We start from the raw sequence: 26,531 nt of genomic DNA on the forward strand, positions 1-26,531 counted from the left end.
AAATCAACTTATGTTAAGAAAACACATACACTCAAAGAGAAAAAAAGCAAAGCAAAACTAGTTTTGAATGAGAATGAAAAACTCTCTGCTTGTAATTCAGTGCATGAATTTCTATTGACTGTCCCTTTTTTATATAAGGCGAAGAATGTTTTCAGTCTCTTTGTACCAGAGCTAAAGTTCACAGTCTGAGGTGGAATGAATTATCTGTACTGTTTCATTTTCATGCCTTTTTAGAAAACTTTTCTTGTCTGCAAATAGCTTAGGGTTGGAGTTGCCTGTGCCGTTTCAAGCTCTTTTACGAAGTATGTTTTTAAAATGATTCGCTAACATAACTATCCATTTGCATATCTACTTTGAATTTCCTACTTATTAGCCTTCCCTGAAAGTGAGAGAAGTCATCTAGTTTTTCATTACCCTTAAGTTTTAAGCTGTTTTTAAGTAGAACACCTTCGAAATCACATGAGTTACAAGAAGTCGTCTAGTTTTTTTATTACCCTTAAGTTTTAAGCTGTTTTTAAGTAGAACACCTTCGAAATCACATGAGTTACAAATTAAGATATATATATATATATATATCTTAATTTATATATATATATTTAGATATATATATATTAAGATATATATATATGCACACACACATATATATATGTATACGTATACACACACACACGCTTATCTGGATTACTCATAAAACCTGTGTTGTTTCCAGTGATTAGCATAGGGGTTGAAAAGTTTTTCAATTATACATTAGAGTTATGTGACTGTTAATTAGCCAGTATTGGGGAATAGGATGAAAAGGCTTTTACAGATTAATTGTGGTTAGGGAGTAGGGCTTTTTTAATTGTGCGGCTATTGTGTTTGGGGTAAAATATGTTACCTAGGTATATAATAATCATCTGTGTAATACTAATCCTTATTCTTATGAGCGTCTATGAGATGTTCACATGTATTCTTCCTGTTTCTATTGTCAGCCATGTTGACAGCAAGGATCTACTAATTACACTAAAGAAAGAAATATTCTGCCAGGTGTGATTTGGGACTACAAAGGAAGTTGAAGAATAAGGACAAGGGCCACGTACACAAAACCACCAGAGAGCTTGAGTCAAGTGTGATAGTTTAGCATAATCTGTGCCAGCATCCTAGAGAATCAGGGAGTAATCCGTGGGTGTGAAGTTGCTTCGGCAAGTCTTCTGGGAGAAAATGTCATTTTTTAAAAATAACTTTTTATTGTTACAGCCGTGTATAGGCATTATAGAAAATTAGGAAGTATAATCAAACAAAAATTTTTTAAAAATTAAAACATCACATTCTCACCACCCAGATATCACTACTGGTCACACCTTAACACATAGTTTTTTATATTATTTTTTAAACATACATAATTTTTAACCAAAAGCTTGTACCTACTTTTGCAACCTGCTTTTTAGTCTTTGTGGTCGACTTTTCCGTTTCAGTACAATTGAATCTAGTCTAATACCCAGCTCATGTTCAGATTTTCCCAGGTGATCCAAACAAGTCCTTTATAGCAGTCTGTCTCATCCAGTGTCTGAACATCTGGATGTTTTGCCCTTCATTTCTTTTCATCTGACACAGTCCCTTTTATTGACACTGACTCGTTGAAGAGATGGGCCATTTATCCCACAGAATGCTCCCACTTTGTGGGTTTTCTTTTGGTTGTCTCCTCCAGATGCCATTGGGTGGGTTCCTCTGTCTTCTGTAATTGCTGTAAACTAGAACTTAGATCTGGAGACATCATTATACTGGGGTTACCAAAAAAAAGGTATACAAGTGGACACTTCGGTCAACGTTGCTCAAGCAGTAGTTCGCCGTCATCCGAAGTGTCTGGACCCTGATGGTAACCACTTTGTGCAGCTCTTGTAATTGCAGGAGTCACACGTGACTTGTATTCCTCTTTTGTTATCGGTATATATTGAGTATTACAATTTTAATACAGTTTTCCTTTCGTAAAATGTGTATACATTTTTTTTTTTTTTGGTACCCTGTGTATTTAGAGGCCTGAGAAATGGAGAATTTACCATATCGTGCCCTCGATGATAGAGAAGTACACATATCGCAGTGGATCGGTGTTTACTGGTGATCTTTAGGTAAACAGAAGGACAGTGTATGGAAAGTTGTCCAGGTTTCTAACATCCCTTCTCATTCGGGATCCCTTTGTGTACAGTGCCATGTTCATAACATAGTACTTACCACATAGTAGACCCTCTGGGTATTTGTTGGTAGGTGATAGATAAAAAACCTAGTGAATAAAAGAGAGGGCTGAGCAATGGGCAATGAGCAGCAAGGAGGAAGCCAATTCTGGCCACAGCGAAAGGTACGCTACAAGCTAGGGCCTTAGGGACAGAAGGGAGACACGGAAAATTGTGTGAAGCCAGCACAGATTCAAGAAAAGAGTGATGTGAAAGAAAGTCAACTTGACAGCAATATCCTGACTACAGCAGAAAAGAGCACTATTATAAAAAATAAAGTTGAACAAATAAGAGATTTTTTTTCCCCCCTCTTAAACCTCAGGGGGAAATAAAGTCTAATTTCGCTGAGCAGTGAAGACAGGAAAAGAATTAATATTTCTCTGCTCATATATCTATTTATACAACTCTAATGGACTTTTGGGCGTCTCAAAATTGAGATGAAACTTTTTTTGGCGATAGCATTGACTGAAATCAGCAGAGAGTTAGGGTCTTTAAAATGGAGCTAGCATTTTGGATTATAAAAAAAAAAGAACTGGGTTGAAATTGGAGCCTTTATTTATACGTGTTTTAAATAGCTTCACCCTCTTGAATGTAATGTGTTGAACAAACCTTTAATTCCTTTGAAAGCAGGTCTGTTACAACACCTGAGAAAAATGTAAAATAGAAGTAGTTTAATCAGAATGAGCGAAACGGAATGAATTAGTGAGGGCTGTAGGAACAGTTACGCAGAAAAAAGATGGATATAAATTTTCAGGATGGGAAGTTCTGTTAATTTTGTGTGAGGAACAATGACAAGTCCATGTAATGGGAAATTTAATTGCTTAGTCAGTATAATATTTATACATGTGGTGGAAAAAAGTATAATGGGCAAGAAGAAAAGCTAGAAGGTTTTGAATAAAAGAGAAACTATAGAAGAAACAGTAGAAAGAGTGAATATAACATTTTATGCCTCGTGCTCTATGCTAAGCTCTTACATGGCTTATTTCATGTAACCTTCGCGATAACCATATGAAGGGGTACTATGGTGATCTCCATTTTACAGGTGCAGAAGTTGGAACTCAGAGAAATCAACTAACTTGTCCTAGGTCCCCGGTGGTATGCCTGCGGAGTACTGGGTTCAAACCTGCACAGTGAGGCTTCAGAATCTGTTTTCCTAATCACTGCATAGCCTCAGTTTTTGGGGTATCAGAGAATAAAGTACGGATTTAGAAAAGTAAGGAGAGAATTTGTAAAACTAATGTTGGAAAAATAGGGTAGGACAGCTGGGCAGAGGGAACCCAGAAAGACCTAAAAATGAAGAGTAACTACTATGCTGTAGATAGTTGGAGGGTAGCAACCTAATAAAATGAAACAGGAGGAGACAGCAGAAGCTAAAAATGCGAGGAGAGAGGTGACCAATAATTCCGAAATGGTACGTTGCTCCCAGGAAATGAGAGCGCAAGGAACATCCTAGCACAGCGGGCCTCAGCTGCAGTGGGGAAGGGCGCCTTATAGCATCTTAGAGCAGGAGGAAAGGAAAGGCAGGGCACCGTGAGGGTACAGGAAACTGTCCTCCACCGAATCTCACTGATAGGCAGTGACAGGTGAGCTGCGAGGTGAAGTCAGGTGAGTCTTCACAAAAAGGTTGATGGGAAGCCCTAGGTTAGATCTGGATATTTCCTTCAGGTTATTGTGAGGTAGTTCGGGTAGCTGTCTTGAGGGGACAAGGTAGCTTATTAATAACCTGTGACACCCCAGATACGGGAAACAGATCATGTAGAGACATAATAACATGTATGTGGCCATGACTGTTAATTATACTGTTTTTTAATACAAAGTGTGTTTTTATTAAAATACTATAAATCAAAGTTTCCAAATTAACTTTAATTTTGAAAAATATGTATGTCGTTTTCATATAAGCTGTAAAGTAATATCAGGCACAAATTGGTAACTTCTTGCCTTCAATCCTCGTCGTTAATGCCCTAATAAAAATTTAATATTCTTTTATATCTAAATTACAGCTCTACTCAAATTCTCTTTGTAAGACTCCCAGCCCTGCTTGGCATAGTAGTAGTTAAGTTTGACCTCCTCTAAAAATGGGATTTTATGTAGCTCAGTGTTTGCTATTAAAGTTAAACAGCAAATTCTAAAATGGGTTTCACAGCATAGTAATTCCAAGGGGTTTTCACTGGTTTCACACCCCCCCATGCACATGTACACACGCGACTTGTTTGCTCACAGAAGGGTTCTTTGGTCATTTAAGTTTGGGAAGCCCTGAGTTAAGTAAAATGGGTTTCCTTCCCACAGGGTTTATCAGCCCCTCTCCTATGCTGATAAGCGTTTTACATCTCCAGGAGAATTCTCATATGTGCCTGATCCCAGGGCACATTTTCCTGAAGCATCTGATAGGACTAGTTCTGCATATACCAGTTGCGGGTTGCTAGAATTATATCACTTCCACCTCCATCCTCAACTTCCACAAGGAACCGTGAAGCCGTTTATTCAGGACAGTTTCCTGTTTTTCTGATTTAAATGCAGAATGCAATCTTTTTTCTCACGATCAGCTAGGGGGACAAAGGAGGACATATATGTGCCTTTCTGGGCTACCTCAATCAACTTCTATTCTTGTGCCTCTTTTAATAATGATGCATTTACTCCTCACAGTCTGCCCAGACACCTAGCTGGCTTCTATTGAAAATAAAGTTTTTTTCCCCCTTTGCTTAGAAACTGTCACTGTTTATTCCCCCCCTCACCAATGTAATTCTCTTTTCCAAGAAGTAGGGCAATGCCATGGCTAAGCGTATGGGAGCAGGAGTCAGCCTGCTGAGGTTTGAGCAGCAGAACAGGTCTGCTATTCGCAAGCTATGTAAGCAAGTTGGCAAGTCTCAGCCTCTTTTCTCATCAATAATAATAATACTACCTTCCCATTGTATTAAATCAATTCGTGCCTATAAATCACATGTAACAGTGCCTGTGACATAGTAAGTGTTGTATAAGTAATAGTTCTTTTTATTATTCTTCTGCTCATGCTAAGTCACCCTTTTCTCTATCAAGTCCGAACTTAGAGGAACAGCTGCAAAGCTTTGCTTTGGAGCGTAGCCAAAACAGTTCTCACCAGGAAATAAACTCCATGAGGGCAGAGACATTTTCTGTCTCCCACAAATGTGTCCCCACCCCCGGAACAGTGGCTGGCACGTAGTAGACTCTCAATAAATATTTGTTGAATGAATGAATGAATGAGTGTAAATTTGTGTGAGAGAATGAGAGTGAATAAATGAATGATTCTAGGAACTCTAGGGACACTTCTGTGAGGAACCAGGAGCCTCTACGACCCATGTGCATTGTGATGAAAATGGAATGTTGTACAACTTTCCTTCAGCATTTGTATGGAATTCAGCATAAAAAATATACTATAGGATGGTCATCTTTAGTTCTTCCACCATAAACAACTGGGCACATGTAGGAGATAATGGTTTCAGGACAATAGACAGTAGAAGCCTGTGATCCCTGAGAGAAAGGAGACTTGGGAGGTGAGCCCTGTGATCGCCTGGCTCCCTCTCTGAGGACAGTTTCCTTACTGCAGTGGAGGGAGCTAGAGCTCAGGCACAGCACTGCAGTCCCACTGAGCTGTGGACAGATAGGTCAGAGTTGGGACCACTAAAGCTGCTGGAATTTGTAGCACAAGGAGACTGGAGATGAGGCATCTGTGCAAAAAGGGGCCGTCAAAGTTTGTATAAGGTTCCTTCATAGGTCCATGGCTGAGGGTGGGCTGCACCTGTTCATGGTAAGACTGTGAGTCTCACCAAAGAGCAGTGGCTGCAGGGATGAGAAGGAAACAGTGAGACCAGAAGTCAAGCAGTGCTGGTAGGCATTGCATTCCAGCCCAGCCAGTGTGGAAACAACTTGTTAACACCCTCATCTTCCAACCAAGACACTAGTAAGCCCTCAAATTAGAAATAAGGACTTTGTCCTAGACTTGGCCTACTCTAGAGACACCCTAACAGCACCTAACAGCACCTAACAGACTGCGTAGGATCTTCAGAGGAGACAGAGTTTGGAGGGGACTCCTGACAGATTTGAAGGTTTGGAGAAACACTTTGGCTTTCCACAGATTTGCCCTAATAAAGTCTAAATCTGGGTCTACACAAGTTCAAAATAAGCAGCCTGAAATTGAACTGCCTGCTACAACAAAAATCAATAGTCTTGGGGCCGGCCCGGTGGCTCAGGCCATTGGAGCTTCGTGTTCCTAATGCCAAAGGTTGCCAGTTCGATTCCCACATGGGCCAGTGGGCTCTCAACCACAAGGTTGCCGGTTCAACTCCTCGACTCCCACAAGGGATGGTGGGCTCTGCCCCCTGCAATTAAGATTGAACATGGCACCTTGAGCTGAGCTGCCTCCTGGATGGCTCAGTTGGTTGGAGCGCGTCCTCTCAACCACAAGGTTGCCAGTTCGATTCCCGCAAAGAATGGTGGGCTGTGCCCCCTGCAACTAACAACGGCAACTGGACCTGGAGCTGAGCTGCGCCCTCCACAAAACTACAATTGACAACAACTTGACTTAGAAAAAATCCTGGAATTACACACTGTTTCCCAATAAAGTCTTGTTCTCCACCTCAATAAAATCTTTAGGAAAAAAAAAATCAATAGTCTTCATAGGAATGAATGAGATAACATAATGTCTAATATACAATAAAAATTACTAGACATGAAAGACACAGGAAAATAGAATCGTTAGACAAGGAAAAAAACCATCAATAGACACCCTCCCTGAGATGGTCCAGATGTTAGATTTAGGAAACAAAGACTTGAAAGCAGTCCTTATAAATGTGTTCAACAACTGAAAGGAAAAACGTACTAAACAGAAGGTTGTTGTGAATGAGAATGAAATTAATCTGGATGTTTGTTTGTTTTTTAAATCTTACTACTAGAATATGAACTGCTTAATGAAAGCTTCCTTCCCCTTTCCCACTTTTTCCCCCATTCCAAAACTTCACCTAATTCCCTCAAACCCTGACTCTTACTGTTTCAGTTGGACTCATTTTTGCCAGATTATAGTCTGTCATAGCCTTATAAAAATGCTGTAATTAGCTAAGTGTGCATTAGCCTATTTATTTTATACAAACAGGCCTGAAGCATTTGATTTTTTTTTCTTTTTAATCTAAAGACAGTGTTTTGGCTCCCCGCCCCCCCCCCCCCCACCCCGTGAAAGCACCTGTTTGTGGTCTTCTGAGAGCAGTCATATTTATTACAGTAGAAGACATGCTTTTCTATTTCCCTCCTCTGTCCACCAGATCTGAAGGTCTGTGTACCCCAGCCCCAGACTGAAGTTAGTGGCCTAATGCATGCCATAAACATGTTGCATGCTGTTAGATCTCAAACACCAGACGTTGTGCTACCTTTTTCTTAGCCTATGTTTTTATGAATGTCAGTTGAAACAAAGCTGAGATGGCTGCCTGCCAGATTTTCCTTGTAATATCTCTAACCTGATTTGGCTTGCTCATTGTGTTCTGCAAAAACCATGTACTCTCAAGGGACACTGGGAAGCTGGAAAGAGCCCTTATGTGACATTTTGGCTTGCTCCGACAATTAGCTTGTGCTACTGGCATAAAACACATGGTAGGAGAGGTGAGTCTTGGCAGAGATGGCTGATATTCTCTTGTTAGGCCTCTTTTGTATAGCTTACTTCTTTGTCATCTACAGTTTTTCTGTGGGCGGTGGGGAATTGTCTTAACACAGGTTGCTTATACAACTCAAATCATATCAGGCCATTTTTTGAGTCTTCCCAAGTCCACCCATCAGTATTTATGACTAAACTTCATTTTATGCATCTTTGAGTTCAATGCTGCATTACATTTTTTCAAAATCTTCAAACTTACTATATAGGTCAGAAGAGAGTCAGTGATACCAAAACCATCTAGAAATAGACTTAGAATTCCTTTTTTCCCCCGCTTTGTAGCAACTCATTTCCTGGAATCTACCCTAATCAAGAACTGCTATACTTTCAATATCTCCAACTGTATCATTGTTCTGTTGATCAGTCTCCATGACCTCCTCTTTTTGAGCCATGTTTTCATTGAGACCTTTAGGGTCTTCACTCTTCCTTCCTGCTTGCTTGTCTCCACATTCGGGCTTCTTGCTGGATATTAGCTTTGAATTTACCAACTTAGATTAATTCCTTTGTCCCAACGTCCTTGTCCACTCATTATCTCCAATCTTAGTCTCAGATAACATGTCTCTCTGCTCCGACTAGCTGCTGAGAGGTACTACAGAAAAGCACCTAGCAGTGTGATTTGATCCACCACAAACACAGCCCTTCCTGTCTCAGCTGGATCCTCAAGACTGTCCCATAATCCTTTCATCCCAAATGAAAAATCTTGCTAAATTTATCACAGTTTCAAGTGTTTCCCATTGTACTCAAGTTCCTAAAGGAATTCCTGATCCCTTCATCAGCAAAGGTTCTCAGTTCCTGTACTGAGAAGATAGAGGCTATTTCTGTGTTCACTCACCTTCCCTCTTTTTCATCTCCAAATTTATCTCAATCTTTCTCCTCATTCTCTCTCCCTTGTTCAAAGCTGGCACCCAGGCCTGTACTCACATCTCGTCTCATCTCTGTGGCCTCAAACCCCCTTCTTCTGTCTTCATGTAGTCATGTGACATAATCCTAAGCTCTCGTCTATCCTAAGAATTCCCTGTTCATTTCTGGTTTTTCTTCATAGATAACTATGCCATCTTCCTTGACATCTTCCTTCCACTAGTCCTACCTGCCTTTGATGCCACTGGCCACCTGTTTCTGAACCCTTTTCTCCCTTGTACCCATTAACTTGTTCTGTCCTGGTTCTTCTCCTAACTCTTTGCCACACAAATGGAGGCTTCTCCCTAAGTTTTTATCTCTGGTATGGGGTTTTTCTATCTGTATTCACTCCATTCCAGGAGTTGAGCCATCACCTTTGTGGATGGGGCACCCTGACCCCTCATCCCAGTTTTCTTCCAACCCTCATTTCTAACTGCTCACTACCTGTTGGTATGTATGAGTGTTCAGTCTGGGTGTGACTCACCCAGTGCTGAGCCCATTATTTCACATTCCCTCCAAGACGGCTCCTCCTTTTGGGATTCATGATGTTACGTAATGGTACCTACCCATTTATTAGGAAGCTTGGTGTTGATTGTCTTCTAGCCATCTTTTCCTCGCTCCCATTTCCAACGAACCAGGCACCAAATCTGTAACGTCTGTATCCTAAACACCTCTTGAATGCTTCTGCTGCTCCTGTCCTTACATGAGGCCCTGATGTCCTGTTCTGGATTGAACTCACTAATAGCCCTGTCTGCCTCCGTTCTCTCCACTGCAACCCTGACTACCGGCTGCCGTCAGAAGCCTTGTCAAAAGTATCAGACCATCAGCACCACGTACAGAAACCTGTGTTTTGCCCTCAGTGTGCTGAGTTCTTCCTCTTTTCTCCTGTGTTTTTCTCTTCTGGCTGTGACAGTTCTGCTCGTCAAGATGGACTTTTAACGATAATATTTCATAAGGGTTCTGCACACTCCCAGAATGAATTGTTTAAATATTTGATTAAGTTCCTCTCCCCAAATCATTCAGTATAGTTACACAGCACATTTTGCTGTGACCATTGAATCACATGACATTTCAGTTTGTGTACAAATATGTTTAAGATCAATAGCTTCTCTCTTCTCTCCCCGACTCCCCACTAAGCCTCCTACCCCAAAAAAACCAATGTTAATGTCATGAGTGGGTGTCCATCTACATTCTTCTTCAGTGCAGGCATATAGGTAGGGGTTTGGTTGTTTGTCACATTGTTTTTATTAACATGGGAGAGAGGCTGTGGGGAAAGAAAGATACATAATACACGAAATATATATAATATATACCCTTCTCTTTTTGTATTATTTTTTATTTAACATCTCTCTAGGTCAAAGGTAGAGAGAGATCTAACTCACTCTTCTTAATGGCTACATAAAATTCTAACACATGTATGGGTATGTATAGCAATTCAACTTTTCCACTACTGATTGGTGGACACTCAGGTTGTTTCCAGATTCATTTGCGTGTGTTTGTGGTTTTTGTCACTAATAACAGTGCTGCAAAGTGGATTAATCCCTCCGTTTGTTCTACAAGCCCATATTTCTTTGCTTGTGTTTCCACATGAGTAGAATCCAAGTCAGATTGCTTCCCTCTCCTGCCAATGGCTTCTCATCACACTTGGAATAAAAGCCAATCTCCTAACCACGGCCAACAGGGCTTTGGCGATCAGGTGCCCTCACCTCTCCAGCCTCACCCCTGCCTACCCGCCACCCTCCACCCCGAGTAGGAGCCACAGCTCCTGCTCCTCGAGCACACCCAGCTCACCCCGCTCCCAGTTCTTCTCCTCGGTGGTCCCACTGCTGGGGTGCTCTCCCTGTCAGCTTCACGCAGCTCACTTTCTCACTCCTGCAGTTATCTGGTCAGATGTGCAGGTTATCTGGTCAGATGTGCCTGCACTACAGGCCTTCCCTGTCCACCAGCTGAAATAGTCCCTGTCCACCCATCTCTGTGCCCTTCCTCTGCTTTCTTGTTCTTCGTGGCGCTCATCACCACCTGAAATCACAGTTTGTTTTGTTGTTGAGTGTCCATCTCCTCCCGAGGAATATGAGTTCCACGGGGCAAGCACTCGTCCATCTTGGTCGTCACTATATCCTCAGCTTCTAGGACAGTGCCTCAAACACCATAGGTGTTCAATCAGCATGTTTTGAATAAATGCATGCGTTAACAATCCCAGTTTTATACGTGTGTTGTGGTGCCCTCCCATTATGTCTTTTAGTCATCTTTCGATTTCCTGCCTCTCCACCCCGACTGTACAGCAAGTACTTTGCCTGCGGTGTGGAATGAAATCAGGGGGCTCTCGTGCATAGCGGCGAATTGTAACATAAGGGATGACCTTGGAAATCTCCCCCTCCACCGCCACCATACACATTTACAAAGTGACTCGAGGCGCTACACCTCTCTTATTTCATTTGGAAATTCAGATCGCAGGCAGTAATCTACTTGATTTATCGTTTCCCCCTTATGCGCAGCACCTCGGAGTTAATTAAGAAAGCAATGAATCTTCCCTCCGTAGCTCTGACGCACTCCCATTCGCAGGGCACTCATATTGCTGAGACTGTTGATTTGAGACTCCAGTTGAAACATTACTTAATTTTCTCACACTGAGGTTCATTATGCTGAGCCTAAAGACTAGTCTTGCCTTTGAAGACCCCTTCACTCGCAAGCTTTAAAATAGCTCCATGTTTTCAGTTTCTAACTCAGTTGTGCTCATTTCCGCCACCATGGCCAAGACCTTGCCTGTTGGCTCAAAGCAGTGCAGTTAGGTCAGCCCCGTGTCCCCACAAAGACCTCTCCACCCTCAGCCCCAGGGCAGACACTCTCCTCTGGTTGTTTCCAGCGATAGCCGTCTGGATTTAGAGAGGACAGCCACATAGCATGTTGTGGTCGTCCCAAACAACACAGAAGACCCTCCAGCCCAAACAAATGGAGACAGTCAAGTCAGAAGAAAGCATTAACCTCAAATCGTGAAAAGACTAAAGCTAAATTTTCTCAAAATTGCCATATGAAGGAAGAATGAGATGTGTAACACAGATAATTACTTCCCTTTTTTCATCATTTTCAATGCAGATTAGATTCTATTAGTTGAACACCTACTGTGTGCAAGGCACTGGGCAGTGCATTTTAATATGTCATCTAGAGCGGCGCCCGGCTAGCTCAGTCGGTAGAGTATGAGACTCTTAATATGTCATCTATAATGTCACAATAACCCTTCATCACCGCTCTTCTCTCTGTTTTACACCTAAGAAAATGAATTCCCAGGGAGGTTGTAACAGCATTTAACCTCTTTAGTGCCTGGGATCCCTTTGGTGAGCTGGTGAAGCCTATGGACTGTTTTCCAAGATAATCTTTTTAAATTCATAAGCTAAAATATGTAGAATTACAAGGAAAACCAGTTATGTTAAAAATACAATTGAAAAATAATAAAATTACAAATTTGTGGTATGGTAACATGCTTCTTTATTAAGGCCTTAACTAAGAAAGCTTAGGTGCCGGGTTAAGAATTTCCATAATTTCAAATTAGTGCTGAGTATAAACAATATTTTGAGATCTGTTATAATCGTACTGTGATATTAAAACATCTGTGCAATGTCATAGATACTGTGAAAATACTGCAATTAGCTGTCTGTATATTCATCTTTGAGAGAAATGCTACATTTCAGTTAGAGGTTAACAAAAGTAAAGATGTATTTATTTTATTTTATCATTATTATTTTTTAATATCCAAGTTCACCGATCTCCTGAATTCTACCCATGGCCCCTTTGGGTAGAATTTTAATTTTTTAATATCCAAGTTCACCGATCTCCTGAATTCTACCCATGGCCCCTTTGGGTGCACAGACCCCACGTTAAGAACACTTCAGATGTCACAGGTATTAAGCAGCTTTTAAAGCTGGGCTCAGTCTCAAATTTCTGCAGTTCCAAAGTCTTTGCTTTTTCTTGTATGTCATAGAGCCTTCCCTTAGTATTACCTTACTTTCCATAAGAACTTCACATGTTTAACATGTCATCACACTGCCCTGTGGAGTCGGTCACGGCAGAAACAAATAATAAAAATTAAAATGTGTATAATAACCCTTTTGATTTTATAAAGAACTTACACACATACTTCCAAGTAGCCTAGTTTCTTATGCAATCACACATTTTCTCCACTGAGCCACGATTCTGCTATAAAAGATTGCTCTTACCTCATTTTTTACAAGAATCAGAGAAATTCACTGACTTGACCGAGTTCACACAGCTAGTAAATGACAGATTTGGGATTTGAACTCCCCCATCTTTTTGTTGTATATCCGTGTTCTTTCATTCTTCTGGCTTTCCTAGATGCTAAGGTTAAAAAGATGTCGGATGATTCTCTGAAAACCACACAGAATCCGGGCATGTCCAGGATAAGGCCATGTCTCCTAATCTCCAACTCTATTGTCTTGCCTCATACACATTGCCTCTCAAATCCTACAGCTCAGAATGTACTCACATCTACTTCTTTCATCGAACATGAAAACCACGTGCGGTTACCAGGCTAAAATAATTTAAGTGCTAGCTTGTGTTGTATGTCATTGTCTCCATGGGCTGATAAAAGCCAACAACACGCAAGGAGGTTTCTTCTTTCTGCCCTAAGCAGGTTGGTAATTTAGTCTTTGGTTATTGCATTCATGTCAGTCCTGTGCCAGGACTGATGCGAGTCTAGTGCCTTTTCCTTGACGATCCGTTCACTGCACCGTTGCTGAGGCCATTCGACGTGATGTGCGACAAGCCGAAAGATTTGCAGAGAAGCCTTCCCCGTGGTTGCCACCTTGTCATCACCAAAATTTCCCTGCAGATTGAGATGCAAACTTGGGCCCGTGTAATTTACAGATGGTGGGGCCCAAGTACAATCCATTCTTGCCAACTCCCTCTCTCTCCTAATGAGATCTGATTCGGCACGCCAAGACCAGCCAGCAATCAGAGCTGGCTTTTGGAGTTGTCCCCGCCTTTCTGGCAGTGTCTGTGTCCGTCTTTTCTTGACTGTGCCTGGCTTAGCCGACTCAATCTTGCATGTCAAGTTGAGGGACAATCAATAGGTGTTCCTCTCAGAAAGCATAGTATTACCTTGGCAAATTGGGTGCTCACCTCTGTATCAGATACTGCCCAAGTTTGCCTTTTGTCCAAACTAAGGTTAACCGAAAAACCTGCATGGCGTCATCATCTGTAACACCTAGACTACGAGTGTCATAGTACTTACTCTTTGGCAGTGTGTGTCAACTACAGGTGTCTCTATATTTGGACTTCCAGGAAAAATAGAATCCATTGTTGGTACAAATTTAATTTATATTTTCATTTTTGGGGCAGATTCCTTGGGAGCAAATAAGCCGGGAAGGTGCTTAGACTTGTTCTTCATTGTGCCCATACAAACATTCAATCTTTCTTTTATTGCCCATTTTATCATTGTGTTCAGCACCAACCAGATTCAGTGATGTGCAATTCTCTTGACCAAACAAGTGTGATGAAAAGTTGGTCCTATATTGCAGTAATCTCTGCTAGACAGCAGCCATATATTTTTAAACTCAAAGCTAGAATGTGTTCAGTCATAGAGGCACCTTCTACTCTTAGCTCACTTACCTTTAAAAAAAGAAATATTTCTGGTCTTTGGCATAGATTTCTCTAAGGCTGAGGCATCAAGGTCTTATTTTCTGGAGTTTTAAAGGGGCACGCACACGTTCGTATAATATCAAAGTCAAAGAAGTCTTAATTCAAACTTGAAAAACTATTGTAAACCTGTCAATTTCTGATTCTCTAGGTCACACAAAACCTTTGTACTCCCCCAAAGATGTCAAATACCAAAAAAAATCAGGTCCTGGCTCTGGAATTCTATCCGATGCAAGAGTCTCTTTTTGTTTCATCTTCAAAATAACAGCTTTATCTGTGGCTGTCATCTCTCCCATCTGTTGATAAGTTTATTATGTGAACTGTGAATTATGAGACTCCTTCTATTCTGTATGGAATAATACTGCTTATGGCAAAGCAAATTAATCAGGAATTTTAGGTGGTCTTCCACTTAATTTCCATTTGTGTCTGGTTGCTTTTGCTCAACATATGTTTTTGGGATTCATCCATATCATTGCATGTAGTAGTACATGTTTTTGTTATATAGTATTCCATTATATGGATTACCAAATTTATTTATCCATTCCCCTGTTGATGGTGTCTGTGAACATTCTTGTACCAGGCCTTAATTCCTCTGTGATCTATTACTAGAAGGGGAATCACTGAGGTATGGTATAGGTGTGTATTTAGATGTTAGAAACAGCCAGTTTTTGAAAGTGGTTGAGCCATACTGCTCTCCTACAGGCAAGGCAAGAGACTGCTGGTTGTTTTGCATACTCACTAACACTTTGTAGTGTCAGTCATTTCAATTTAGTTATTCTGGTGGTTGTATTGTGGTATTTAGAGCGATTTATTTTTGATCCATCGTATCTCTTTATTTTTGCTATATAAAAATGCATAAAATAATAGGACTACAAACTTGAAAGAAATAGTTCTTAGATTTCACCAACAAATAAGATGCTTTTATGTTTCCCTTCAAGTGTTTATCCACACATATATGTTTAAAAATTATAATAGGGAAATTGTTTTTATATTCTTACTTTTTCGTTTATGTTTTTCTGGATTGCTATGCAATAATAGGTAGTTTTTTAAAACCACAGCCAATTTGAATCCACATATAAGGCTGGTAAGAAGACATACATTAGTCCGTCTTTTTACAATTAAAAGTGTGTTGAATCTTTCTCTTTACCAACATAAGAAGGAGTGGACAGTGGGAAAATTGTGGGATGTCCCTGTGTTTCTCCTCCCATGCCCAAGCAGAGAACCCCACAGGTGTCTCTGAGGCATTTCCTGCCCAGGCCTTGGGAAGGGATGTGGCCAAACAGGGTGGAGATGGGCCTGTAGTGTGTACCCTACTGCTCTCCCAGGTGCCCTTTTATGCACCTTGATCTGCTGGTGGCTTTGACTGCCCAAAGCCATCCATCTAGGGAGGGTGCAGCTGTGTCAGATTTTCCTTTCCAAAAATGAGAGCAGCTTTATTGGTTTTTTTCCTAAGGATAAAAGCAATATGCCTAGGTATACATATGAATATAATACACGTGTAAAAAGTGTGTGGAATGGTGAACTACAAAATCTAGGAAAGCAGTTATCCCTAGGGGTGGAAATACTAGGGGAAGGAGCAGAGAAAGGGCTACACCTGTGTTGGGAGCATTTTATTTCTTAAGCTGAAGGTGGATTTACAAGTTTCTGTTGCAGTAGTCTTTATACCATTTTGAAATTTTAAATGTTGCACACAATGGATTCTCATTATTAATGATTTATATATCAACAGAAGATATAAAAGAGGAATGAAAATCACTTGTATTTCTACCACCATGCACTGGAAATACCACTCTGAACATTTTGGCTTATGTCCTTCAAGGATTTTGTGTGTTCTATTTTCTCTCTATACAATATATGTATTATTTATAGATAAATAATATGTATGTGTTATTTCCACAATGACATTTGTTTATATATATGTATACATACCGTGTTTCCCCGAACATATGACCGGGTCTTATATTAATTTTTGCTCCAAAGACGCATTAGGGCTTATGTTCAGGGGATGTCATCCTGAAAAATCATGCTAGGGCTTATTTTCCGGTTAGGTCTTATTTTCGGGGACATATGGTATGTGTGTATACATACATAAAGAAAGAGGAGTGTGGGGGAGAGAGAATATATAATATATAAATGAATCATATTCGATACTCCATTTTTATAATCTCCATTTTAAAACAAATTTCATTGTGGAACTATTTATACATTAATGAATACAACTGTATATTATCACTATCATGGGTACTTATTAACCTACATACAGATTTTACTGCAAATTTATTTAACCAGCCCTTTCTCAATGACCATTTAGTTAGTTTTCATTTTTAAATCATTAATATATAAACAATACAACAGTGAACAGTAAACAACCTGTATTTACATCTTTTGCACACTAGTCTAGTCATTCCCTTCAGATAAATTTCCATTGGGGAATTGTTGGGTTTAAAGATGGACCCAAGCAAAATTTTGATGTATTTCACCAAAGTATCCTCCAGAAACAGTTCCCAGTGCAGGCGGTATAGTTGTCCATTTCGGGTTAGGATTCTTTTGAAAGTTTTCCAGGTTGAAAAACTTAGCAACCAAAAAACATATTCCATTATTACAATTTTCATGTATTTGATCACTGTCTTCTTAACATTTTTTTCTCTTTACAAAAGTAATATCTCATCAGTGTGGAAATTTGATCCAATAAAGGAGATAATGCAAATGTTTAAATCTTTCCACCTGGAGTTAATCATGGTTAATATTTCTGGGTGTTTCCTTCTAGTTTTTTTTTTTCTTGGGCATATTTTCCCAGAATTATACCACACATAGAATTTTTGTCATCTGCTTTTCTCACTTAACTATATTGTGAGCATTTTTTGTTTCTAAAGATGTTTTTTTAAATAATCATTTGGCAGCATTGCTCCCTAGAATTTTTTCAGCCATTTCCCATGTTGGTCATTGGATTGTTTTCTGTTTTTTCGCTGTTGTAAATAATTCTGTGATTCCCTCTGACATGTTTCCAGAACTGGGATTCAAGAGTGTGAACGCTTTAAAACTGATACAGGCTGTCAGATGATTTCTGTAAAGGATGTAGTCATTTTATTCTTACCAGAGGTGAACAAGAATATTGTTTCGCTCTTCTTTGCTGGCATCAAGGATTATCATTTTAAAAACTTTTGCACACTTAATATTAAGAACAACCTCAGTACGTGGTGCTTATGAGTGACAAGTGTGAGGAATCTGTTTTTCACATACCAGGGCCCTGACAGAACAGTGCTGAATCTTGTCAACACATGAAGGAAGGGCATACTTCCCAAGCTGTCTTCTAGATTGTTTGCCAAAGGGCACTGAATAGGAGATCCAGATTAAAGCCAAGATTCAGAACTCTAGTCTCCACAGAACAATTATTAGATCATTCGTATATAATTAGAGAGTCCCTTTCATGGAGCTGCATGACTAGATACACATTGGTGTGATTCCTGAGGAATAAACATCACCTTGTGATCAGCTTTATTCCTTCCTTTTTACCATTTGTGATCAGTCTGTGAAAATCACAAGTCTCAGAAGAGTAAGGAACCGATGTAGAAGGGTGGAAAGAGACAGAAGTGTTCTGTTCCTGTCTCTTTTCAACAGCCCCTCACTCGAGCCCCCCACTTCCCTCTCATCCTCCCCAAATGAGCAGACATCTCAGGTAAGAGGCTGTAATAAGAAATGGTAGTTGAGCAGTTTTTAAATCTCTTGGTTTAGAATGGATGTGGCCTCTGACCAGCCCAGTTCCTTAGATCTGTAAGGCTCTGCACCGTCTTGCCGTTAACGTGGATGTCCAGTCAGTGTTCTGGTCTGAACCTAGGTCTGGAAGGTGAAGCCACTACCTCATCTGTGCTGCTTCGTTGCAAGTTACCAGATCAGAATCCCACACCTCTAAAGGAATTAAGAAAGCACTGGAAAGAACCTTCCAAGCGGGTTACCATGGGAAGGTCAGGCAGTCAGGACCATCCCTGGAGAGTTTCCTAAGAATTTTGTTTATTCAAAAGCTTTGACTAATAGGAAAGCGTGAAAATAAACCTGGCTTTCCCACCAGAGAGATTTGGCCATGAGTAACGGGTATGGCAGGCGGTGTTATCCTGCTTCTCGAACTCTGTATTTACAGAGGCTCAGAAAAGGGACACTGCAGTTCATGGAGTTCATCTCATTACGGGCATGGCCACATTCCATCCGCCATCCGTGCCCTTGCCCTCCAGGAGTTCCCACCCCCGTGAACAGGACTGTGTGCAGGGCCAACCTGGAATTGTGTTTTTCTCACTTGTGAGAGGGATAGAATTTTGCAACTCACACTTCGCCTCCATCCATCGCCAAACCACTCCAATTCCTTCTTCATTGCTTCAGTCTGCACAAAGTGAGGTTTCATGCTTATATTTGCAATAAAAATACTATAAATCATATAAGGCTGGTGTAAGAAAGACTGGGTGGGGATAAAAGTAAAACAGTACTCTCTTCCCAAGTTACACTCAAATCCGGAATCTGTGCGAGGCACCTTCTCGGAAGAACCTGGCATTGTATTAGCAGGAGTCTTACCCTTCCTTGTATAATTGTTGAATGTATTGTGTAGTGTTAGTGTCTTGAGCAAATCTTCTAGAACTGAAAAGCAATGCCAGTTTGCCGCTCGTCAAGTATTAGCTTTTCCTGGTTCTATTTCCATGTTTTGCAATAGCAGGGGAAGGAGAATTCAGATACTTCCAGTAGCTTTCCAGTTGAACATTCATGACAAAATACAGAAACATATGTATCCAAGTGACATGTCACTTGACAGTTAATATTTTTCTGCCTCATCTTGTTTTTGTATGTGCAGTGGCCGCAGTGGTCATGTGTTTTTTTTCATGTAGTCATATCTTTATACCCTGCCGCCTGACTTGTTCTAGAGATGGAACAAGACGAGCTTCAAAAGTTAAATTCAAACAAGATGTGCGGGAATGAATTTTGTTCAGGGATAAGGGAGGAATGCCTTCTAGTCAGGAAGGATTTATGATTTTTGGCTTTGTTTTTCTCTTTCGTTTTTCATTAGTCTTTCGACTTAGCAAAATCTAATGTGCTCAAGATTTATAAAATACAAGGAGCTTTCTTGTCAGGAGTAAAGATCAAGAAGGATTAATCAGCATTTTACTGCATATACCCAAATGTATCCCCAAAAAGATATGTCACCTAGAAATACAACATTTTTTAAACAGGGAGACATTCGCCAGTCTTCTTCAGGTTATCAAATTTGGGAAAATTTAAGGATGTTGTGATTCACAGCCCTTATTCATCTCAAGCAGTAATTTTGAAATGTCAGAAGGCTTGAGTGATAGGTATTTGTGTGTGTTAATATTAGCTATAAGGAAAACATATGTATCTATGTTGCATGAGACAACTTGACTATAAAAATAAACATGTTCAGATCTTCCTTTAATGCTGCCACCAGTTTTACTTTATCTTAGACTCTGCATGTCGAATGGATGCATTTTTTTTCATTAGATGCCTGACTTTTTCTTTGCTTATTTGTGATATATATATGAACAACGTTGTGCTGGGCATAGAAGAACTTGAAAAATAAAAAATGCACCATTTTGGTACTGTCAAGAGTTATGTATGATCTTTGCTTAGATTTCATGCTGAAGAACAATATGTACATATTTTAACCTTTGAGTCTGATATGTACTGAAATGTGCAGTGTCAGTGTCTAGAAACGAAACCCTGTAGCTGTCACAGCTGTCTTGACTTCTTCTGAAAAATCTACAGCACATTTCTAGTTGTTCTCATGCTGATAATGTTAGAAAAAAGAAACACATGAGAACATACTCACAGTCACAGATACTACGATAAAATCCAGACCACAAGATATACTGGGAAAGTTTCTCTCTCTATATCTCTCTCTCTCTCTTTCTCTCTCTCTCTCTTTTCTCTCTCTCTCTCTCCCTCTCTCTTTCTCTCTCCATTTTTTAAAAATGACTTTTCTTGAGATTAGCTTGAGTATTTTAGCCAATGTTTAAGGACTTAACAGATTCATGAGTTACCATCGTTGGCATCCGAGGTGATCCAACCAGCCATTGGTAAGATTCATGACTACCAGAATAAGTTGGTTCCTTTTTCCTTTGGCTTCCTCAGTCCTCTCCTGCTTGACTCCTTTGAGAAAAACTTAATATACTGTAAATATACTTAATATACAGTATACTAAATATACTATAAATGATTAAAAGAAACTCTTTTTCAAAATTATTAAGGAAATCCTAAAGTGAGCTTTGAAAATGGTGGACTGGGGAGTCGATCATTTATATTCTACCACTCCACAATATTTTATGTGCATTCCTTTCAACTTTTGAGTCCCATTCTTGTGTGAGGTGAGACACTTGTGTGAGGTTATAATCAGACATACATTTAACTATATTATTTCATGAGCATTGTCCATGTTGCTGTATCTTCAAAATTACTATTTTTCAAATGGCCACATAATATTCCTTCTATAAAGATAGAACTTATGGAAACAGGGTGTCCATTTTGTCATGACGGCTGTGTACAAGCTTTCATTGTTATAGATGACACTGAGGCAAACATCTTTTGTTGTACCAATAGTTTTTTGTCTTTTAGATTATTTTTATAGGACCTTTTCTCAGAAGTGGATGCTCCAGTGAGTCTCTAACTTCTGCCACCGTGTAATGCATATTGGACGATAATATCCATCACACAGTCCCAAGGGAAAACTTAGATTTTTTTTTCCAAAACACTCTAAATCCCAAAACATTTGGAGCAGGGGTGGGCATAGGTGAAGCAATACATAATTTCGCAATTGCCATCACTACATTATAGGCACGGAAGTAACCGGTTCATATGTTGCATCACTCTCCACTTATGTGAAAATAAGAAAAAGGTCTCCTCAGATACAGTTAACCTTCAATCTATCTCAGTTTGTTAAAATGGAGTCATTTACAAACATCAAGTCACTTGCTACCACTTGTGCGATAACTTCTGTGCAAGACTCCAGGATTGACAGCTGCTCCCATGCCACATTTTAACTTAATATGAGTAACCCCAGGGGACAGGGACAGGCAATTCAGAATTTGAAATGAAATAAAGAGTAACTGTTTCCTCCTCCAAAAATTAATTCTGATCCTCTTAACAGGAAACACGGCCCAAAAGCTACAGTGTTTCAAATTTAGAGTTAATTGAAATTTAACTGTGATATGGAGGAAGAGGATAATTTTCTTACTGGTAAAATTGTCATTCACTTAACAAATAGAAAATAAATTCGCAGAATGCTGTATGCCCAACTGTACATAGTGTATATGAGAATAGATTCCCCAGAAAATTCATAGTCTTATTATGTGTTCACCTTGATTTTCAGAAAATCAGTCCCAAAGAATTCCTTCAGAGCACAATATACTTTGGGATTTGAATTCCCTAGTTCTGAAACTTCACAATGCTCAGTTTGCTTCGTTTATTAAATCAAAGAAGTCAATGTGAACCCTATACAGTGAGGTTTTAAGAGAAAGGATGGTGAGTAGAATCATTTCTGTTAACCTTTGGAGAACTTTAGCCTATTGATTTAAGGGGGACAAAAAAGATTTTAGTTTATTCCAGACAGGCATATGTAGAATTATTCCACAATCAGGGCCAAAGTTCAAATTCCCTACCATATCAGGGGACATTCTCTCTTCAGCATGTTAACTGTTTTAAAAGCAACTGCCTTTCTTGCTGATGTAAAGTGATTTTAACTTCAGTGCTAAATACCAAAATGAAAGCAGCAGATAGGGAAGTGCTTGCATGTCTGTTTGCTTTTACCCTAAGCCTGGCCATTAAAGGTAATTAATTTATGGCCTGGCAAAGCCTGCTGCCTTTCTTATATGGATTTGTTAGTTCTGCATTCAGTGTGGGATTCCTACATAACTTGTACCCAACCATTTCTGATCCCTTTGGTTCCCCCTTTTTCCTCGGATAGTCCAGGGTAAGCATGGAAGCTTTCTGTGTTTAGAAAGTCAAGTCTTGACCCTGGTGGATTGGGGGAGACTGAAGGACCACCCAATCGTTAGAGCCAGTCGGATAAACTTTTCCTAAGTGACTCACGTGGCCTCTGAGCTTGGCCTGTCTAACACCTAAGGCTGTGGACCTCAGTAATTTTCCAAATATAAGATCAACAAAGTAAAGCACATCTGCAATCAGAAAATTTTGAAGAAAAGTTATTTGATACTTCTTATCTATGTGTATTTCCTTTTCTGTGCAGTTAGTCTTATATCTGGTAAATTCTCAGTAAATTGAGTAAGAATATCCATTTTGTGGTGAATCATGGTGAACGTAAAGGACTACCAGGAATTCATATCAACCCAAAGCTTGTGTGCAGAAAGCAGGAAGGTTTGAAGTTAATATTTATAAATGATCTTTTGTTATGGCTGAGATGCCATCTCCATTTTATAGACGAGCAACCTGAAGCTAGAAGAGGTTACTCACTCAGAGTGGAGCTGAGATTTGAACTTGGGTCTTTCAGGTTCCAAAGGAGTGGACCAGCATAGCATGCTGCCTCTGGGTGATTACAGTAAACTTTTGACACCCATGATGGAAAGTTCCTGAGGGCACCGCGAATCCCTAAATTCTCAAATACCATCACATGGGCGCTCAAGGAAAAGGCAGAATGCCCCTGGCTGGAGCTCCTACTGAAACTTTTAATGATGACATTTCCTTGTTTTATATAAAATGTCTAGTGGACAAGTCCGTATCATTGAGCTGATCCAAGTCCGCATTCAATTCTTTAATTTATCCAAGAATGAATTCAGGCAAATCCCATCTTTCCTGCTGTCACTAACTTTCACAGTCAGCTTTCTTTGGGGGGAATATTTTTCTAAGTAATTTTTTAAATGTCTTCACCAGTGTTCCCAGGCATGTGGATGGTGATGAACAGAAAACAACTTCTCCCAATCATGAGGGGGTATGAGGCAGCCGGTGGGGCCAGGTCACTTCCTGTGCTGCTCAGCCATGCACCCCAGCCTTGAGCCACAGTCAGAATTGAAAGACCTGCCTCAGGCAATTACATCTCATATACAAATCATATATCACATATGAAAATTGCATGTTGTGGGTCTGAGGGACATGGCATAGCTGTGTGGCTAAGAACATAGCCTCTGGAGACAGACGACTTGGGTTCATCTCTCATCCATCCCTCTGATTAGCTGTGTTGCATTTGGCAAGTTATGTAACCTCTCTGTGCCTTAGTTTTTCCATCTGTAAAATGAACATAGTGATAGTTACCATATGGCTGTGGTAATTACTGAATAAGGTAGTACATGGAAAGCACTTAGAACAGTGCTTGGCACATAGTAATCACTATGTGATGGACAGCTGTTATTGTCCTCTAAGCTTCTCATGGAAGAAAATTTAAACAGTAAACCCTCAAATGCCAGGTTTCCATTTTGATGAAGAGATTTTATTTTCACAGTTGGCTGCTCCATTGCCTTCTCTCACATGCTCCCTTCATTACACCCCGATTTTTCCTGTGTTATCTTTGGTCTGTCACACTTCTTTGTGTCTTGTTCTTAGCTGTATCTGTCGTCTGTTCAACCCAGCTCAGGGTTTTCCCATAACTCCTCCTTGCGCTTTCTTCCCTTTTCTGCTTACCTTCCACCAGTTCTTATCTCCCAACAGTCTTTTCTGCCAGGTCATAAGCAGCAGGAGCAGTTTGAATTAGAGACGTGCTGACATAGCCTCCCGTGTAGCTTCTGGAGACTGAGCATCCTCCCTCTGGATTTCCCTCTCCCTCAGCTTTACTTTTTACCAGACTTCTCCAATTGTCAGTCTGCTGATGTGCCAAACCCACAATTGTCAGGGCGACCATGGCAGCCTCAGCTCTGCTGCTGTCCATAGTATGTGCACAGCAAGGCTGAAGTTCTACCTCATTACACAGTCTAACTCCGTCGTGCACCGAAGACCATACTGGCAAAGACTGAAACTCTTAGAGCCAGCCGATCCTTATCACAGTTTTATACCATGTTCCTCCTCTTCTAAGTCTTCATGCTAAGTGAATTTATCACGGGTTATCCCAACATGAATGCAACCTAAAGAAATTTTATATGCAAGGTATGTTGAGTCACCAGGAAGAAAGGTATACAGGTTAAAAATCAGCACTTAGGATCCAGAGGTTTTCTCCCAAAGGAGTAACTTCTCACTTCTGGATTCCTTGGGTGCTTTCGGTCATGTGGTTTCAGAGAGACACACGAATTGTTAGCTATACAAAATTTTCCAGTGAAAAGGCTCTTTAGTTAAATAAATAAATAGGTCTCATGAACTGGGAAGATTTCATGTTCTGAAATTTGCCTTTTTTCTGTTAGATAGTTGCTCACAGATACATACCTTTTCCAAAGAGAAGAAATTTGGAGACCTTAAAAGCATTTTTATGCAGAGTAAAGTAATGAGGGGCCCTGAGTGTGGCTAGAAAGCTTCAGGAATCTTCTAATAAAAATCTGAAGTCTATTATTTACTCTTTCTGTGGCCTTGGGCAGGTTGCCTAATCTCAGAGCCACCATGTTGTTATCTGTAAAGTGAACATAATAAAGAAACATTAATAAGAAGCCTACACAGTTTTTTGACACCAAGTAGGCATTCTCCCAAATGATTTCTGGTATTAATATTACCGCTGTTGTCAGGATTCTGCCACCCACCACCTAGCACTATTGATAATCTTACCACTCTTCCTCTGCGTTTCCTGTTACTTCTCTTACAACCACTGTTCCTATTAGAACTTCACTGATTTCTATCAGCAAGTCCCATCCCAGCCTTTGCCATGATTGTCCCTCCTCATCCATCCACCCCATCATCATCCGTTCTCTTCTCCCAAAATTCTTTGAAAGGAGACCTCACTGGGGCACAGCAGGACGGGTCTGGTGCAGCTTAATGTGGTTTTTCCTGAACATGTTTTAAATGCAGTCTGTGTCTGTGCTTCTTTAATAGAAGCTACGCATCAACCACCTGAGTGATGTGTTTTTTTGAGCATTTTCTTGGAAAGCCATCATGAATATCAAGTGCATCCTTTTGGAACAGGAAGAGATAAAGTATACAACAGTGGTAAACCCGTGCGCTGTTTGTTGCACATGACTTTATGCCATTGCAGAGAGATGAACCTGTAAAGGAATAGGAGGAGGAAGAAATTAGTAAATTAACAAAGGTGACCCCATTCCTCATGCCTTTCTCTGTGTGATAAATAATAATTCCTATTCTCATTCCTCAGATAGCAGACTACTCTCAAGGTTTCTGTGGGATGACCTCTCATTTCTTATTTCACTAACCAGGGTCTCCTATTGCATAGATATGTAGAACTTGTCTGGTGGATATGTTAGATACGTGTTTCTTGCTGTATCTAGAGGTCTGGAATATTTTACATGCTATTCTTAGAATTTTCAATTAGCAAATTTTAATTAACTAATTGAAGTTTCATATTAAGAAGCTTTTATGATTTGTCATAGGAGTCTCGCTGTGTGTGCACCCTATTCTATTAAGAAGCCATTAAACCCTTAGGAATAGCCTGTGAATTCATTAATCTTACTATATAATTGCAGTAGGCTGGGTATGGAGCAGGGGCATTTGTAAGACAATGAATTAAAATATGAGGATCTTCTAGATGAAAGAATGTTACAACTATGGAGCCGGGCTAGGGAGGAAAAATCCAGTACCCCAGATAACCCGAAGCACCCCACTAGGATTAATTTTTGTGTCAGTTTTTATATCCATTTTTTGATGCATTTGTATCTGATGTTCTGGAAATTTCCAACACTTCTTACCAGCTGCATAACACTTCTTACCAGCTGCAGAAATGTCCCCATAAGGGGAACCAGCCCAATATGTCACTTCCTCTGAGACTACCTTGAACATGTCATCCTTTGCATCAACATTTTCTAGAAAATAAAAAGCACAAAGTAGGTTTATTTATTTTTATACGTAAAATTAGCTCTGAAAACCCCTTCTGAAGTGCCAGGTGAGGCCTAATAGCTAGGATATAGAAGCTAGAAATTTCAGAAATAAATGTGGCAATTGCTGTCAGGTTCTGACTAGCATATCCAGAGGTCACAGGAGGAGTGCTTTGAAGATGTAAATACAGTTCATTCCCAGGAGAGAACCAACGGAGGTTC

The 26,531-nt window shown here is 40.1% G+C and overlaps 1 protein-coding gene across 2 annotated transcripts in view; it reads left to right on the forward strand.

Moving 5' to 3' along the window:
• JAZF1 (JAZF zinc finger 1) overlaps positions 1–26,531 on the forward strand; it is a 311,508-nt gene that overhangs the window by 175,481 nt on the left and 109,496 nt on the right. The gene's annotated exons all lie outside the window — the stretch shown is intronic.

The sequence above is a fragment of the Rhinolophus ferrumequinum genome, chromosome 20 (assembly GCF_004115265.2).
Source record: "Rhinolophus ferrumequinum isolate MPI-CBG mRhiFer1 chromosome 20, mRhiFer1_v1.p, whole genome shotgun sequence".
Classification (NCBI taxonomy): Eukaryota; Metazoa; Chordata; class Mammalia; order Chiroptera; family Rhinolophidae; genus Rhinolophus; species Rhinolophus ferrumequinum.